Source organism: Protopterus annectens, chromosome 1.part1 (genome assembly GCF_019279795.1).
Source record: "Protopterus annectens isolate FY-2018-M chromosome 1.part1, PAN1.0, whole genome shotgun sequence".
Taxonomy (NCBI): domain Eukaryota; kingdom Metazoa; phylum Chordata; order Ceratodontiformes; family Protopteridae; genus Protopterus; species Protopterus annectens.
In genome coordinates, this window is record NC_056726.1 from 386,225,040 (window position 1) to 386,240,484 (window position 15,445).

A 15,445-nucleotide genomic window follows, 5' to 3' on the forward strand; every position below is an offset into this window, starting at 1 on the left:
TCTATACGCTGAAGTAGAATAGAGCTTTCACAAGCATAGTGGCCATTAATACATACATTGGTCTCCATTTTATGCTATTAGGAATATCCAGGCATTTACAAATTTTATACAACCCTATATCTGGGCCCAGACTGGAGATACCCTAGTCAAATTAATAGATGTTGAAAATATGTATGAATCTCCCATGATTCCCAAATTTTTCCTAATACTCCTCGGTTTACTCATTAAATGTAAAGAAATAATCACTGTAATAAAACAAATACCTTGGTGGAAGGGAACTAGACCAGACAGGCTCATTGCTAGTATTTACAAACTGTTAAGAAGGGACCTTGTGAAGGTACCATTCAAGGGTTGTTCTAGGAAATGGCTACTTTGAGTTGCTTTACAATAACTATGGAAGAATCAACAATCATCGTCATACTCAAAATAAGCAAATCCCCAAATAGGGTGGAAAATTACTGCCAGATTTTGATGATACTTCCAGATGCAACTATCTAAGTGAGCATATGGACCAACCATTTACAGCCCATTCTATCACATATATGACAACATAACTAGGCAGGATTTGTTAGGTGCCAATCAAACACTGACCACTTAAGAAGAGTACTTGACTTTAGCCATGTTCTGTGGCATTGGAATAAGTTGGCTTGGGATATGCATGTGAGCTTTGAAAAAGCTTTTGACTCAGTCTGATAGTGTTACATGCAGTTAGTGCTTGATAGAGTCAGCTTTTCAGGGCAAATTATTACAGCCATTAAAGCTCTCTATCAAGCTGTCAGGGTCCTCTGTCATTTTTCCCAGTCATTCCCTTTCCCATTCTCCAAAGGAACAAGACAAGGCTGCCCATTATCCCTGGATGATTCCATCATGACAATCAAAATCTTTTCTCATTCGAATCAGGGTACTTGCAAGATGGAGGTTTGAGGTTTTAGGTATTTGAAACTATGTATTCAGTTTTTAGTATGGACTTGTACCCCCTGCAAAATCACTATTTTATGTTGTATTTTCTTATATCGAATATTGATTCAGTGAAATGAGTTTCAGTCAAATAGGTTTTCATTCATTTGCTTTTCAGTAAAACAAGTTTTCACTCAATTGCTTTTCAGTCAGATGGGTTTTTAGTCAAATTCTTTCAAACATTTGATTTTCAGTAAAGTACAGTTCAATCAAATGATAGTACAAAATGTCGAGACCAGAATATCTAAATATATAAAAGTTGAACAGCCATAAAATTGACACTCTAATCAGTGCAAGTTCATAACATCAAAAACATTGTTACACGAGTCTTTACAGAACTATTCCTGTCTGTTACCTAAAACACTGCATCCATAATTGCATACTCCAGATCACCCCTAACTTAAATTTTGCAGGGGGTTGTGCCCACTCCACCCCCACACCCCCTACATATTAAATATACCAACTCTGAGATTGCACTATACTGTGATCTCCAGAAGTTGCACACATGCACCTCTTCTCTGCACAAAACACCTACACACATTCAACATACACACTTCCACTCCTACTCACTTGTCCTACCACAACCACCATTCCTGCAAAGCTTAAACATCAATTCTAACCAATAAAAAATGCCTTACCCGTTTCTTACAAACTTATAACAAAAGATCTCAAAATCAGTGTAAAGCATTAAATGTTACCTCTGCCATGTTTGTTCAGTACAGTACATAACTTCTTAAAGTGATACTACAAATTTTAAACTCTACATCATTAAGAAATCAACATATTCAACATTAGAACACTTAATGTTTTAAATTTTCAGTGTTTTGGTAATTAGACATTCTGGTCTGGATGTTTTGTACTTTGATGTTCTGGTAATTTGACAACGATGGATATATATATATATATATATATATATATATATATATATACACACACACACACACACATATATATATATATATATATATATATATATATATATATATATATATGTGTGTGTGTGTGTGTGTGTGTGTGTGTGTGTGTGTGTGCATGTGTGTATGGGTCTAGGACTATTCACTGAAAGCACATTTCACTGAAACTCAAATGACTGTGCACAAATCACTGAAAACACAATTCACTGAAACACATTTCACTGAAAGTTATATATGGCCTTTTCCCCACTGTTGTGTGACCCTGTAGTTAATATATATAGTAAGGGGGGTGTGGGGGGCACCCCCCACATTGGAGTGTGTGGGGGACATAGCCCCCCCACATATTTTGTATATATATTAAGTTCAGAAAAGAATAATTTATTGGAACTGCAAGTATCCATGTATATAGTTCAAAATATTTAAAATAGGTGGTGCGGCTCCCCACAGCCTCCAATGTGGGGGACAGTGCCCCCACACCCCCCTTACTATATATACTAACTCCAGGGTCACACAACTCTGGGGAAAAGGCTATATATAACTTTCAGTGAAATGTGTTTCAGTGAATTGTGTTTTCAGTGAATTGAGCTTTCAGTGAATTGTGCACAGTCAAATGTGTTTCAGTGAAATGTGCTTTCAGTGAATAGTCCTAGACACGTGTGTGTGTGTGTGTGTGTGTGTGTGTGTGTGTGTGTGTGTGTGTGTGTATATATATATATATATATATATATATATATATATATATATATACACATGTAACATAGGTATGTCATTATTAGCTGAAATACTATAGTTTGTAGAAGCTAAGTGAAGGCATCACGTTTCATATAAACTGCACTGGAATTTCTAAGGCTAGAACAGCAGTTTTAAGTGCATTTACAGCTGACCTGGCTGCTACTCTCTGAAAATTTCATAATGAAATTTCAAAGGGGGACTTAGGTTCCCAATGCAGGTATCCACACCACTCAATGGACTTTTCTGAAAATCCTATCAGTTTATCTTAGGAAGATATGACAATTGCTGTTAGGTCAGAAATTCACAAACTGCAGTATTTGCTTACCTGCCATTTCAACTCAAGAGAACAAATGTTTAACTTTCAGAACAAGACTCTTCAATAGTCATGCTTTTATTATGTAACATATAAACCAATAGGATTTTTAGAAAGCAAATCTTTTCTTCACATAAAAAAGTGCTATCAATAACATAAACATAAAATTTGGTTTTATTATTTTATTGCTTAATTATGTAATAAGGATGAATATATAAGGGAGGGGTTAAGAAGATGGAGTCATATTCTGTCATACACTGTCAAAGGCTGCAATAGCTGAAGCACTAGAGATTTGTGAATTTGTTTTAATAAAATATCTGTATTCTCTGGCCTTTTATTCGTGGTGACTATCTACTTTAGGAAAGTGAAGTGGTGACGCTAATAAAATGTTATGAGTTTGAGCAATAAAAAACTTGTATTTCTATATAATGGTCATCTAGTTATTATTTTTGTATTGAGGCATAAAAGTGACATATGACTGACTTTTTATTAACATTTGAGATGGAGCTTTTCCTTTGTTTTTGAGTGTAACAGCCCATTATAAATATATTTTATGGATAATTATGGCAGTAACATTCCCATGAAATTTAATGAACAAAGTTACACCATCTTTGAAAGGCACATATCTACAAATATCAAAAAATGACCGAATGATCAGTAGTAAATAGATTAACAGGCTACCAAGTCCAATATTCTCTCCTGAATATGTCTTATCAACATATCTTAATCAAGATAACTGTTTTAAATGTGTTATTGACTTTGTGAACTGTCATAGATATCAATGCCCTTTGCTATTCATTGCTCTTAAAACTGTATTTATTTCATCCATGGCAAATAGTGAGGTCTGTTATCAAGATGTAATGCTTTCATACAAATCTGTTTCACATTTCTGCATTTCCCTCCCAAAACCTAAGCATTTTAAGTTAAGAAAGATCTTTATTTTAGCAATTGTTATCACAAATCAATAAAGTTAATGGTCTCCATCTGTTCATTTTATACAGAGAAAATATCTCCAAAACATATTCTCCATCATCTTCATCACTATTTTTTCATGACTGTAACTACATACTAAAAGGAGTATAGTTCTCACCATTTTTAAAATATTTATCCACTTAGAGGATACACATGCCGTAACCAGACCTGATACAGATATGTCCTATAACAATTATGCATGCAAATCTGTAGGCCGGTTTAGTTTTCTTTCTTTCAAGAGTGCTATATTATAGAGAACAAAGACTTAAAAATAAATAATCATAACAGATTAGCAAGTAGGGATATAATTTTTAATAGTACATAGCTGCTGGTGCTTGAATTGTAAACAAAGGTAAATTGTTCTAGAAAAGTAAAAAAAAACATGGCTGTTTTGTCTCAGGGTCTTATTACTGCTATTTTTACAAAAATAGAGTCATTTAACTGCAGAATGTAGGAGTGAGTATATAGCATCAGTAATGTAATAAATGTAGGAGAATGAATACAAACTTCTACTTGAACAATATTTATCTAACACATAATGCATGAACCTGTGGGCAATGACATGCCATTAATATAAGATTCTTATATTTGCTATCTGTGACTTCATTATACCGGTGCACTTTGTGTCTCCCAGGGCCATTTGTGAGTAAGCAGCTCATGAGTTAACCAGGTATGATATCTACTCATAGAGCTGCTGCAGAATCTACAGAACTTGCATGAATGAATTATCTCCTCTCAAACCATAGAGGACTGATTGAAAAAAGAAAAGGTCCTTCATTGTTGATTGTGTCCTGAATAGGTTTCTATCTGTAGAGGAATCCATTTTTTATTGAAATGATAGCTTCAATGCAATGACGTGTGAAGCAAGAATACATTTTTCTGAGTATTGCATATTAGATGTATTGTATTAGAAACTCAGATGAAAATTACAGTTATCAGTGAATCAGTTTTAGCTACAAATAATTTACTACATTATTCAATTAAAAATGTGATACATATGACAAGTATAGAATATCATATAAGCAGCCAAATGTTTTCTTAAGTTATAATGTTAATCGTTGTTTACATTAAAATCTCACAATACAAATAAGTAACTTCAAAAAATTGCACTGCATTAATAAGCAAAATACAGTGAATTGCTTTCTAAACCACTGTCAATTATTAAATAGTTCTTAATGCTTGCTATTGATAGTATACTTGCCATGCAATAGCAGCAAGGAAAGTTATACTATGCTATAAACAAAGTAAAAACAATATAGTTTCTTACAAATATAAAAGTTATTATTGGAATGTTATTAAATAATTAGAGTAACATTCACATTTTTACAAGTTAAACCTGGATCACACATAACTGTCAATCTTTTAATGCAAGGGTGTATTCTATGTCTCCTTTAAAAAATGACAGTCTGCTTTAATATTAAACATCTCATAGAAATAGTGCTTATTGAATCATTAAATGTTATTTCTTTAAGTATAATAGAGCTTTTTAGTAGTTAACATACTTTGAAATGTTTTTGTTTTTTTTTAGTGCAGAAAAAAATAAGGACGCAAAGCACAACTAAAATAAAACTTTAATAAAATAAGAAACAGACAAGTGCTTTCAGGTAAAACCCTTTCTTAAGTCATGAACACATAGATATTACATAAATGCTTAAAAAGAACTCTAAAACCAATAGAAGCTTTCTCCAAAGTTTGTGAAAAAGATTTATTGAATGAACTCAATACATCTAATAAGAGAACTAGGAATCATTTGAATTTGGACAGAGACCAACTGTTAGCACTAACTGAACTATAGAATATGGATAATTTCTCCATATGCCCTGTGAAACAAAGGTGGAGCCATTGTCCTTATGGACACAGCTCATTATCCTGCAAGTATGTATTAGATGCTCTCTGATACCTCTACATATACTGTGACCACTAGCAATGAACTGAGAACTCTCATCTCCAGACTATGCACTGATTTGCAAGATTGTCTTTCTAGTCAGTGCATCACTAAAGATCTTTTTAACTATTTGAAGGGTGATGCTCCAGTTGTTCCAAAGCTTTATGGCCTCCCCAAGATACATAGACATTCTGTTAATCCACCTATGAGACCTATAGTTTTGGGGAGAAGTTGGTTAACTGAGACTTTCTCTATTTATGTGGAGAAGATGATTAGACCTGTCCTAGATAACACTTCTACAATTTTGAAAGACGTTAAACAGTTTTTATTATCCCTGTCTGAGTGTGTTAAGAATTTGTCTGATCTCAGTGACATTTTGTTAGTGAACTTGGATGTTAGATCCCTGTTCACTGTGATTTCTAATGATGCTGGAATTGAGTTAACTAAAAAAGTTCTCATTGCCAACATCGATTTTATAACTGAGAAGGTTGATTTGATATGTTTTTTCATTGAACTTGTGCTAAACAATAATGTATTTTTATTTGATAATCAATATTATCTTCAGAAGTTGGGTGTTGTGATATGTACCTCATGTGCCAACAATTTTGCCAGTACTGTTATGGCAGAATGGTAGAATGCTAAGGTTTTGAGGAACACTGAGTTTCATCAGTTTATTGTTTATTATAAATGGTTTGTGGATGATATTTTTCTTCTTTGGTCTGGGACTGAATATAGCCTTTTAAGTTTGTTGATTCACATCCACTAGTTTATTGTTTTTTTACAGTGAAATATTCTAAGATCAAGATCGATTTTCTTAATGTCATATTTATAGAACTACTGAAGATTTTTTTGCCTCAGATTTATACAGGAAACCTTGTAGGAAAAAAACATATTCTTAATAGGAAGAGCATGCATCTGAGGCACATTTTCAGGAACATTGTGAAAGGCCAGGGAATGAAGATCTCTATATTAGTGTGTGATGGCATTAAGTTTGATCAGCAATTGTCAGCAGTTTAGGGGGAGCTGAAATCCAAGGGCTATACTGAAATGAAATCTGTCACTCTGTAACATCTGGGAGCATAGATAAGATGGGTTGTGCTAAACCATATTTTTTGGGTTGCAGTCCTCTTCAGATAGCAGCCATTGCTTTACTGATCAATCAAGCACTGATTTTTTTTTTATTTTATTCTTATGATGTTAATGTGGTTTGTGATGTCTTCAGACATGATTGGAATATTTTGTTAGCTGATGAGAAACACAAGGAAGTGGTTGGCCTGGAACCAAGGTTTATTTTTAGAAACAGTAAATCCCTTAGAAGATTGCTATGTTATAAGAAAACTGGTTAAACTATTACTTTACAGTCTGATAGACGAGGCACCCATCCATGTAGGTCATGTAATTATTGTAAGTTTATTGACACCAATGTGTATTGTTTTAAGCATGCCTCCTCTGGAAAATCTTATTATTTTTCCTTTTACACAGATTGTTCTACAGAGAATATAGTCTATTTAGAAAGGTGTGTATCCTGTGATTGTTTCTCTGTAGGGAAGACCAATCAGTCCTTTAGGGAAAGGATACATGAGCATTTGTATGATATCAGACTGCTTAATCATAGGAATGCACTTGCTAGACATGTCACTAGTCTTGGATCTTCCCATTCTTTTGTATTCATAGTTTTGCAGGTTTGTTAATATGATCTCAGAATGGGTGATTTAGAGAACCATACTGAGTTTTGTGAATTGAAGTGGATTATTTCCCTGCAAGCCGACAAAGGTCCTGGCTTGAATGATGCAGTTCCCTTGAAACCATTTTTGAAGGCTCTTGCCCTTCATAGGTAGTTTTTGAGGCTTGTCTTAATTATGCACCCAGTCGCATTGCACTAACTTGCTGTGCTGGGTTTATTGTTTTATTGTCATTTTGGTTATTACCTTTGGTTACTTTTGTACCTTTATATATTTTGATTAAGTGTTCATTTTTCTTTTTTCTTTTTTGAGATAGTAATATAAAAAAATTGTTAGTTTGTATGTGTGTTCATTAGTTTGTCTTGTGTGTTTTTGATAGTTTTGATTATGTCTACACTCATTTGATTTGGATCTGTGTTCTTTTCTTTATGTCTTCATAGTGTCTTACTTTCAGTTTTTTACTGATAAGGTGGTTTATAAGGTACATTTTATCCTTTATAGATTAGTGACTGTAATTTTTACTTTGGCCCATGTTTATCTTTGTTATTCATTATGATATTTTGTCAGGGTTTATGAGATAGTAGGCCTACAGTTGATGGTTTCATGTGTATTTAAGTATTTAGATGTGGTTCTAGTCAGCCTCGTTTGATGTCTTAATGATAATTAACAGTTTCCTGAACAGTGGCATTTTTTGTTTAAATATATATTTTTTTATGTCAGTGGTTTGGTCTTAATTGAGTATTCAGATGAATTCACATTATTCTAATTATGATAGCAGTGTTAGGTTTCCTGTGCATACATTTTATTTTCTCATTTATTATTGTGTTCTTTTTTGTATATAATAAATAATATTTGTTTTATTTGCATGTTTTATTTGCATGTTTAATCCTATCGATTTTAGAGATCTTTTTAAGTGTTTGTGTAATATCTATATGTGTTCATGACTTGAGAAAGGTTTTACCCAAAAGTGCTTGTCTGTTATTTTATTAAAGTTTTATTTTAGCCATGCTTTGTGTCCTTATTTTTTGCTGTTGTACTCGTGTCTTCACTGGATGTGGATTCTTTTCCCACCAGTATTTTTGTTGGTTTCTACTTGTTTTTTTGGTTTGGAAGGGTTTGAGGGAATGATATGTGGAGTGGAGGTAGCTTGGATTGAATGTTTTTGTGTGAATTGTAGCTGATAAACTGCTCATTTGCATGCATTTGTCATGAGGACCAACTTGAAGCAGCTAAATTAGAATCATGAGCACTTTGGTGATGCTATTAGAGCTCGGAAATTCTAAGAACTGTCCAGGTTACGTCTTCCTGTATAAAAGTAAATAATCATAATATTTTGAATCATATGCTAAAATGTCAATGAATACAAGTTAGATAACAAACAAAGACAGTAAATTACATTCTAAACCATTTGCAGTTATTAATTAGTTCTGAATGCTTGCAGTATAACAAAAGGACAGTTTACACATACACTAGCCTATAGAATGACAATTCTGATAAAAAATAGGATTGTGTTTCTCTGTTATTGTCTCTTTTTAATGATAACAAAACTTAATATCTCAGAGCAATTTATTATGGAAAGTTTGAATCTTAAAATGGAAGATTTTTTTTAGATGTTTGTTCAGATGCTATTAGACATAACATTTAAGGAAAAAATAGGACTGCTTCTAACAGTAGTTCTAGATTAAACAGTATCAAATATATAAGGGTAAATATAAATGTTCTAGTATAGGATTATAGCTAAAATATGAAACCTATTAACGCAGTAATAATACAAGACATAGTATATAGACAGAAATAGAAAGAGATCAGAATAAGGAAATATATGTATAGTTAAAGAACATAAATATGTCTACAAGGGTGGGATGTTGGCATAGTGGTTAAAGTATTCACCTTATAGGCACAAGGTGTAGGGTTAGATTCACACATGGTTTAATTGGCTGAGCATGGAATAGCCCACAAGGACAGTTATCCTGTTACCAATTTATAAACTTATGATCCTATGTGCAACTTTACACATAGTAAATAAAATAGAACAAATATAAAATCATTTGACCTATACATTAATAAATATGAAAATAACAACTGACTTCTTCCCTGTAGTAGACCAGGGAGAAAATATGAGGTATAGGGAAAGATGGCTGTAGAGATATTCCATTTGGTCGACTTATAATAAAGATTCTAAATATCTGTTTAGCTTTTCTTATTCATAATAACTCACTGATGGGCTTTTTTAAGATGATGCATACTAAAAAATGAGGACATTAATAGGAATCAGAAGCATGAACTAAGCTTTATTAGTCTAATGGAGAGTTTGAGAGGTAGTTTATTTATCTTTTTCAATAAACTAGGAATAAGTTATTCCACATTAGAATGTTTTAGGGTTATATTATTAGGTTGTTGTTGTGTCTTTCGACTTATCCCGGTTAGGGGTTGCCACAGCGGAACTCCGGTCCGCTAATGTTTGGTAGTGGATTTTTATGTGCCGAGTTACCAGCCCTGACGCACAACCTTCAACAAAGGCATGCCCATTCACGTATGCCTCCACACAGAAGACGCTCTAGCTGAGAATCGAATGAGACAAAGTCTTGCTGTGAGGCGACAACGCTACCGCAGCACCAATACCATGGGTAGGGTTATATTATTAGGTAATTTCTTTATTTGTTTCAAAAGTTTTGTCCATCACTGAATATTTCATGCTGTTATATATATAAAGTATAAAATAAGTTCTGTACATAAATGCAATTTCATCATACCTGTCTTTTTTTCTCTCTGATTTTAAATGCATATCTATTAATATTAATGGATTGAATAATCCAGTAAAGGGGGGAAGTCTGTTCATATATTTGCATTTACATAAAGCTCAAATAGTATTTCTACAGGAAACACATTTACTTAATAAAGATGTAAATACATTTCATTAAAAAAGTATTTGGTTTTAGCACATTCTGACTTTTGAGATAAAAGAAGAGCCACCCTCATTTTATGGAAGAACTCACCAGTAATGCCTAAAGTAAAATATACCTATGTTGATAAAAATGGTATGTTAAGCATTGTTATAATTCAGAAGAACAGAAAACTATATACATTGATGAACTCTTATTGGATTCTGGGGGTTGGTGATAAAGATGCAAAAAAATACTTAAATACTATAGCCTATTACAAGAAAGGTAAAGTCATAATGGCTGGTGATTTTAATTGTATTTTGTCAGTCATAGATTCCACTGCAGATAGAAAGCTGACAATCACATCTTCAGCCAAACAGTTAACAGATTTTGCACATCTAATGAATTTAAAGGATATTTATGAGCTAAGGAAAACAAACACTTCAATTTACCCATTATTCATATACATATGGAGCACAAACAGATACTGATATATGTAATCACATATCAGAGAAGTTTCAAAAGTTTCATGTCCATCATCAGACTATAATGCTACTCTTTAATATTATTTTAAAAACTGACAATATAATACATCACAAGAGATTACCAGCATACATTTAAAAAAAAAGGATTTAAGGATTGGGATGTTAAAGAGATCAAAAATTTCCTAGAAATAAACATTAATGATGAAATAACTGTTATTGTCCTGTGGGAGTCACTAAAGACTTACTTAAATGGAAGAGTTACAAGCTGGTATATTAGTAAAACAAGAGAATGGGACAAATAATTGAATGCACTACAGGCCAAAATAGATACACTAAAGTTAAATCAAAAATCAAATGACATTATCAGTCAGTCTGACCTTAAAAATTTAAATACAAAATATGTTGAAATTCTAAATCATGAAGTTTCAATAAACCTGGCATATTCAGTAAACCCTTTAAGCTTGCATAAACCTGCTCTAAGATCAAAGAAAATGGATAAACAAAATTATATCAAAGAAATTATAACATGTATAAATAATAAAAAAAAGATATTAATGATATTGTTGAGGGATTTAAAATATTTTTGAAAATGTAAATAATAATACAAATAACATAGATAATGATTATATAGTTGAAACTTTTCTAAGGGAAATATAAATAATAAATTAACAAGTGAATAAATAAAAAAAGACAGACCATTCACATTAACAGAAATAAAAGATCAAATAAAAAGTTAAAAAAATAATAAGGCACCAAGATGAGATGGTCTTATACTGGAACTATACCAAATACTACCAGATAATGCAGTTAAATAATTAGATAAGGTCTATAGAAAAATAAAAACAACTGCTGACATCCCTCCATCATGGAAATATTCCCTTATATCACCTATTTTAAAACAAGATAAGGATCCTACAAAGTGTTCATCATACAGAGCCATTTCACTTTTAAATGTGGACTATACAATTTTCATGTCCAATTTAGCTAACAGAGTTAATATACTTATGCCTAAACTAATTAATAATCATCAAGTGGGTTTATTTTAGATAGATGAGTACAGAATAATATAATTAGAATACATACAGTAATAGACTATGCAAATAAAATAAAATGTTTTCTATCATTAGTCTTGATTTAGATAAGGCTTTTGGCTCAGTTAATTGGTCGTACTTGTTTAAAACACTTAAAGTGTATAACTTCTCACCTGAGCTAATTGCATTAATAATAATGCTTGTGCTTATGTTAAATAGGTTATTTTATTTCTAATTCCTTTAAATTACAAAAAGGCATAAGACAAGGCTGCCCATTATCACCTTTACTATTTGATTTAGCTATAGAACGCTTTGTTAATAGTATTAGAGCCAAGAAAAAGGCTAATAGTATCAAAATAAAAGAAGATTTTGAACTGAAGATTCAGCTGTTTGCTGATGATATTTTACTAACAATAGGAAAGCTAGAAAAGATAGAAAATTCATTAGAACATATAATTAGTTATATAAGTCATTTTAAGGAAATCTCAAACTTAAGATTTAATCATAATAAAACAAATACATTGCTAATTTAAAAAAAATCATACAAAAATATTCTAACTTCAATTGGAATAGCAATCAAATTAAATACCTTGGTATAACCATTATGTCTAATAGTAAAGAAATGATACAAACAAACTTTAAAAAGTTGTTTATCAAATTTCAAGTTTAGTCACAAATTGGAACAAATTCTTCTTTACCTTGGAAGAATGATTAATGCTTATTAAGATGGCAATTCTCCTTAAAATATTGTTTATCTTACAATCTTTGGTACTATTTCCACCAAAAAAAATGATGAAGACTACTACTACTAACTACTTAAATTTTTTTGGCACCGTAATAAACCAAGAGTTTCCTTTGATTGGCACAGAAAAGGTTGGGATAATGGTGGAATAGGATTCCTTGATATTCAATTGTATGCTACTTCAACAATTGTAAAAGTTATAACGTTGGGGATAAATTCATCTTATGATTCAAAATGGAAACAAATACATCAAGAAATATTATTACTAAATGATAAATATATTACAATCAGTCATAAATAAATAGTACCTAATAGTTTTATCTGGTTATTGAATGTTTTTTGCATAAATGGTATTACATTCTCTTTTTAAATTCCCGATTTAAATAACTTCATTTCCTCTTTCCAAAAGTTCACATATTCTAGCCATTGCATTTTCTATTTTTTTCAATTGCATATACAAATGACTGCTTAGAAACTCATAACTTCAACAAAATGTTAACATTGAAATAAGAAAGTAATTTAATTTATTGGCATCAGTTCTTAAATGGTACTGATATATATACTTTTGAAACTTTAAGATCTAAATATAATAAGGATTCTGAAAACTGGTTAATTTTACAAATATTTAGATACTTGTAAATACAGAGGTAAATAAGATATTTGACCTAGATAAAAAATAATTGTTCCCCCGAGTCTTGCAATTCTTAATAAATATCAATAATAATGCAATAAAAATAAATTATATGTGTCACAAATTTATACAATTCTTAAGTTAGATTTCACATATTTAGACAATTCCTATTGGAACTACTCAAAAAATAATAATGAAGACTTCTTTGAAGAATACAAGACATGAATTCTAAAATCTACAGATAAAACTATATATTCGTTATACTGGAAAGTTTTCACTTGGAAATATTTATACAGAGCTTTTGTCACTCCTAACAAAATTACAATTATGTATAAATCAAATAGAATTAAATGCTGGAGATGCGATTCTGAAATAATACCTGATTGGACACATATGGTATATGAATGTGAAGTCATCTCTCCTTTTTGGAAAGAAATAAATAACTTCATTCAAGCTCTGTGGTCAGATAGATGTAAAATTTCAAAATCTTTAGTTTTAGTTAGTGCTCTGATTCCTGAGATAATTCCAAAAACTCAAGTGCCTCTTCTTTAGTCTATTCTTGCTATAGCCAGAAACATAATTACAAAAACTGGAAAAGTAAAGTTATTCCCTCTACTGTTGAATTTATCAGTATGGCAAAAAAATTTGTAGTAGTGAATTGCATACTATAAAGGTGAGAACTTCTAATATTACACATTCATATAAATCTTGGCTTAAACTTAAAGACGTGCTTGAAAAATATTAATTGTTGTTGATGTATAACTTTTATGTATTAATCAGCTGTGAACCTATGCTAGTTATGTGCTTGTTTTATAACTGATTTGTTTATTTATTGTTTTAAAACCAAGTAAAAAATAAAAAACACTGTACTTTTTAGCATATCTTGTTTGCATCGTGCCTTTTTATAGTTCTCTTTTTAGAAATTAACAAGAGTTTTGTAGAATTTGAAGCAAACTCACAAAAGCACCCCCTTTATACACATTAATAAAACATTAATAGTGGTATATTTTATCTTCTGCATATTCTGCAGTTTATTCGGAATATAAATTTAAAGATTCTTTTTAGTTCAAATAATGCTATGATATCAAATAATACTTGCAAAAGACGTAGTACCTTTATACCAGTTAATTTGCCTGTGACAACTGCTTTCCATAATTTATGTGAAGCTGATTTGAGAAAGTTATATGGGACTACAATTAAGAAGAAGAGACAGTATAATTTGAACTATGATGAACACTGTGCCTTAAAGAAACTGCAATTTGACAATACTATTGTAATGAAACAAGCTGACAAGGGAGGTGCTATTGTTATTATGGACTGTAATGCCTATAAGACATCTATGCTCAATTTTCTTCAAGATGAGAATGCTTTCAGAAGAATATCACATAATGATGCTAAGAAATGCATTAGTAACATTAATATGTATATATATGAGCTACAGATTAATGGTGAGATAGATTTAGATTTGTTTCACTTTTTTACAGTACCCTGTCCCACTATTCCCTTATTATATGGGTTACCAAAAATTCATAAATGTTTAGATAACCCACCCATGAGGCCCATTGTCTCTGGGGGTGGGTGGATAACTGAACCGATATCTGTTTATCTACAAAAGCGATTGTACCCCTTATTATTGGAGTGTCCTAATATCTTAAAGGACACAGGTGATTTTTTAAGCAAACTTTCAATTTGGTATAACAGTCTACGTAACAAACTCGATTTAGGTTATTTATTTGTAACCTTAGATATAAATTCTCTTTTTACTGTCATACCAAATGAGTATGGCACTGAGGCTATCAGACAGTTTCTGAGTAAGAAAATAGATATACCTACAGGTGATGTTCAAAATATATGTGCATTATTAGACTTAGTTCCGAGCAACAATGTATTTATGTTTGACCAACTTTTGTTTCTACAGTTAACCGGTGTTGCGATGGGAACACCGGTTGCTAATACATATGCTAACCTAGTCTTGTATCAATGGGAATTAGAGTTTATACATGATGGTGTAAAATTTTTGAACAGTAACATTTGCTTGTACCAGAGGTTTGTGGACGATTGCTTTATGGTTTGGAAGGGATCACGCTCTGATCTGCAAGATTTTATAGTATATTTAAACAGTAGTACGAGCTTCTTGGTTTTTAAGGAGATTATATCTGAACATGAAGCAATTTTCCTTGATGTTAAGATATATAAAGAAGAGGGTACTTTACAAACTA